We start from the raw sequence: 5,189 nt of genomic DNA on the forward strand, positions 1-5,189 counted from the left end.
AAGAACTGTAAATGTTTTTGTGTATTTTTTGAGTCATTTTCAGTTCTCCTTTGCAAAAAAGTAACGTAATTGTACTGTCGTTTCTTCATTTGAAAGTGTTGCAAGTGTTGTTTTCAGTCAAAGAAGAGAATATGATTGTTATTGATAGTCGATTACCCTGTTACTATTGTATTTGATCTGAATTAGTAGTTTTTCTAGTGTCGAAAGCAAGTTTTCATTTCCAAAGCGCAAAGTGTTGTCATTGTCTTCATTTTGATTTTGAAAAGAAACTTGTTAGTAATTGTCGCTTTGAAAATAATTTAGATTTGCGCATTAGATTTCTTTTATCATTCACATATTAAGAAGGCTGAAAACAAATACATGCATGTGCATTTCCATTTAGACTGTTTGATTGGTTTGATTTAGGACAATGTATATAGTGTGTGCTCTTTGCTCTTTGTTGATTGTTTCTCTTTCCTTAGTAGCTAGGATTTTCATTGCACAAAGAAGATAAAATGACTGTTTATCATCTTAGATTGCATTTTAGGAATTGTACATCTACATCACGTGGTGAACCTGAAAGGAAAATTTCTTAAGCAAGATCAACTATAAAATAAATTTAATGAATCTAACAACGCTTTGGAACCTAATGCACAACATCTAGAAGTCTAGGCTAGAGACGTATTTCGGTGTCGTAAAGCCTGGTAACTGTTGTTCTCACTGTTGGTTGCGTGATTCCTCCACTTTGAGACATAAGTGCCAGTACGGACTTGTGCTCCCACGTACCGTCGAGTATATTTTGGGAGACCACAATAGGCTTAATCCTTTATCCATATGAAGCTGTGTCTGCCGCCCTATTTATCGCAATGCACTGAACATAGAATTTGGGAAGATTGATTTTCGTACCATAAAAAGTATTCTACAGTTTTGCGATTGGTTTGGTAATCCCTTTGCCTAGATTTCCAAAGCAGTTCCTTTCGTTCCTTTTCAGACTCCTTAACGGAAAAGGTCCATCTGAGCACTTGTCACTTCAGGCTCATTAAAAATCGAAGGCGACTAGAGTCATCTTTTGCTTTTTCTCAACTCTTAAAAATTGAAAAAACAAGTTGTGTAAAAGCATCTAAGATTCATCTAATTCGGAAACATACTTCCCCTTGATTTTTAGTTGATCAAGTAATCTGCAATCATGGAAGAAAGTCAATGAAACTCCGTCGTTCGCGGAGGCTTATGAGTCAATCGTCTTTGTCTCTGGAATCGAAACGATTACGGACAAAGTGAACTCATTTAATTGGTTCCAAATCTCTTGGTAAAGTTAGAACAAGTGTTCCAACACCATCAAAGACTCCGGTTACTCCATCCATTTCTGGTATCCCTGCCTTTACAGAAGAAGTTCAGCAACGACCGAAGGATAGTAGTATTGATCCTAGTCTGAGGGTAAACACTTGTGTTACTGAACCAATTTCATCTACAACCGGTTCGGAGAGTGTTGTTCTCTAAACATCTGTCACTGCAGATTGCATACCTTCTTCGGCACCAGAAATATTTTACGGACCTGACAGTCTACCTCTTCCACCTGGTCTGATTGCTATAGAAGAGATTGTGGAGGATCCTCCATCTAGTACTCCATCGCAATTTGGAGTCAGGATCACTCTCTATCCTTCTTCATCAGAAATTAGTCTACCGCCAGTGGAAGCTCCTATAGAATCGCTAGGTGATATTTTGGATAGACTAGAAATGTCTGAACAACCGTCGATATCTAGGACTATGTCATCTGACACAGCGACGACAGAACTTCCTGTTGTCGCTCCAACAATGTTCGCTGGTATACCATCTGTCCCAACTAGCTCTCAATCACTAGAAGGAGCCCACCTAGGGGCTATTTCGACAGTATGGTCTGTTCCTATTTTTTCATCTGGAATAGTATTCGGAAACTCTTATTTTGAGTCTCAACAAATTGATCCTCCAGGATGTCAATTTGGGCAGTCCGGTCCTCAAGGGAAAACCATTCCTTTAAGTATGAGATTACTGCCATATGGGGGGTAGTATACCCTTTCATTGTCTCCTCCGTGAGGATAGCCATACGGGAGTTCACAACAAAATTCAGTTTATGCTGGAATTACATCTAGCGGTTGGGTGCCGATACTACCTCAACAACCAAGAGTTGTATATTCGATGCAACAATGTTTACCTATGTCAAATACCAACTACGCTAGCTATTGTGACGGTGTCACAAATACAAGTGCTACCTGTTGTATGCCAACCTCAGGTTTCTCAGGTTGTAATGCAACAGCCTCTTGACCCTGCGACTCAACCACAATCGCCGACTGGTGGAATGATACAGGCCCAAACGGGTACAATTACCCCTCATCTTGGTCAAACAGTTAGTATCGGGCAACAACACATGGCTTCACAATCATGGATGGTGTAATACCAACAACTGAAATTCCAAAAAGTATACCAAGGATCTGAGCAACAAATCTTTGCAAATAGTGGGCAGTCGTATATTCAAAACGGTCAAAATCAACCATTCTACAATGGTTATGCCCACCAACCTTACCAAAGTTACCAACATCAAATGCATTATGCTGGTATGCAAATACCAACCACTCAGGAAATTCCATCTTATCCTGGGTATGCTTCACCTAACTTGAATCAATAGTTACCCTTCGTGGCAACTTTAGAGTTACCGGACCTAAATCGGTTAACAAACAATCCAATCGCTTATGCTCCTTGGTGGCCAGCGATTCCGCATAAACTTCCGTCAGATATTCCTAAATTTAATGGAAATCCAGGTGAAGATCCGTCGAATCATGTGATGACCTTTCATCTGTGGTGTTCATCAAACACCCTAAACGATGATTCGATTAGGCTTCACCTTTTTCAGAGGACGTTAACTGGTCCAGCAACAAAATGGTATATCGAATTGCCCAGAGATTCGTTTGACAACTCAGCACCCTAGCCACAACCTTTTTAACCCATTTTTAGTTACCAATAAGGTACGAAATGGGAACAGAACTTCTTACCAATTTCAAACAAACAACGGCCACTCACATATCTGATCATATACATGAGTGGCAACGTCGTTGTATAATGGTAAAAACGTATGTTCCTAATCAGCTTTTAGCTGAATGGTTTATTAAGTCATTATTGCCTTCCATTATGGAATATGTGGCAAAAGGGGGAGTTGTCACCGAAGAGAAAGTTATCACTCGTGCACAATATTTAGACTTGATTTACACTCAGTCTGGCATGCTCTACGATAAAATACCTGACGCTCCCAGACCGGAATTCTCAGTCCCTCGTCCTCCTAAATCAAACAATGACTCTCATGCCGGTGATGGCATGATTGGCGCAACAGACACGAAATCAACAAAGGCTACATCTAAAAAGACCCGTAATATTTCCTGTCAAAATGCAAAAGAAGAACTTCTTGCCTCGGAAGTAAATGTCGTCTCGACAGATAAAGGCAAAGAAACCAAGCAACCAGGAGACAAGAAGAAAACCAAAGGGAAGAAGAAGAAACAAGAGGAATCATCACCTAAAAAACCTTCTGCAAACCCTTCTAGGGAAAGGAAACCCCCTGCGGGGTGTCAGATATGCGATGAGGATCATCGGACGAGAGATTGTCCACATAAAGCTGAAGTTAAGAAACTCTTTAAGAGTTCAAAAACCTCAGCAGTATTGACTGATCCGTTTCCAAACCTGGGAACCAAACTAGTTGCTAATCAAAATGCTTCCCGATCCCAAGTGCTTATGTTGTCTATCTCAAAGCAGAAAAATGATGCTTCGACAAGGAATAAAGATTATGGGAATCCACAGCTATCGAATAATAAGTCTAATGAACAACCTAGTAGTTCGACAACAACTTTGACCGAAGTTGTGCCACCCATCATTCTTGAACCAATGATAAAGTCGCCTAAGGGAGTAGTACACAAATCGACATTTAATCCTCGTGCAAAAGTAGCACAGAATTATAATATAGTAGAGGACCTGGCCCAATCGCTGTCTTCTATGTCGACACTTGAAGTACCGCAAAATTTCCTCTCCCAAAAGCAGGATCTATTATCAGTAATAGGTGGGATTGACCCAACGGATTCCAATCTTGTATCCTTTAATCACAAAGGATACGACCCTCAATTACCAGCTCAACTAGCTTTCCTTATTCAAGTGAAAGCCCTCAACAAAACTGTCCATCCAACAATTATTGATGAGGGGGCATCTACATGTATTATGTTGATGACTTGCTGGAAAAATTTAGGCTCACCACCCTTTTCGCGATCATTAACAATGTTAAAAGCATTTGATGGATGATCATACACTCTATATGGGATTTTAAGTAACTTGCAAGTTGAACTAGGGGGAAAAACAGTAGAAATTGATGTTGAAGTAATCGACGGAAACCTCGATACAACATCCTAATGGGAAGGCCCTGGATATATGCCATGGCCGCAGTTGTGTCGACCTACTTTAGGAAGATTGCATTTCCTTTTCAAGGAGGAATTACAATCGTCGACCAACAAACATTTCTCCCCAACAGTTCACAAGTTACGGGAAGCATTCCAATGATCCATGGAAGTAATCATTCGCTTCAAAATATCGGAGTAGGTCTCCTAAAAGACCCTGCCTTAATGGGTACTTTTTCCCTACCGCCTCCAAGTAATCTGGTGAAAGTGGCCACAGTGGAAACCTACAATATGAAATCTTCTATATCTAATGGATTTGGAATATTCCTAAACATTTTGTCAGCATGGATCATCGCCATTTTAGAAATATTGTGGCAATCAATTTTCTTGGCCTGGGGGGCAAACCCAAATCAATGCTCATCGAGTGTTTGGATATATAGGTCTAAGGAATATGGTACCTCTTCATATCCTTGGTCGCATGTACATTCTACAGACAAAGGAATCATTCAGTCAATGATGTTAGGAGAGGCACCATGGGAAGATTACCACCATCGTTCCCATCTCCCGGATTACAATGAAGATTATTCCAATGACCTTAATCATCCTTCAGGTTTTGATTTTCTATCAAATACTGTAAATATGGTGGATTCAAGGATGGTTCTTATCTCGTGTCGACCTCGTTAAAAAATGAAACAAGGAGTCGTGAGGATAGCTCTTTTACTGTGTCAACCTCATTAAAAAATGAAAAAATCCCTTCCCAAATCTCAAAAGTAAACCTTCATTCCAACCACCGAGTTGAATGCAATG

This window comes from Pinus tabuliformis, chromosome 2_2, assembly GCF_031772625.1.
Source record: "Pinus tabuliformis cultivar Carrire ecotype Pingquan chromosome 2_2, CPIR1, whole genome shotgun sequence".
Lineage (NCBI taxonomy): Eukaryota > Viridiplantae > Streptophyta > Pinopsida > Pinales > Pinaceae > Pinus > Pinus tabuliformis.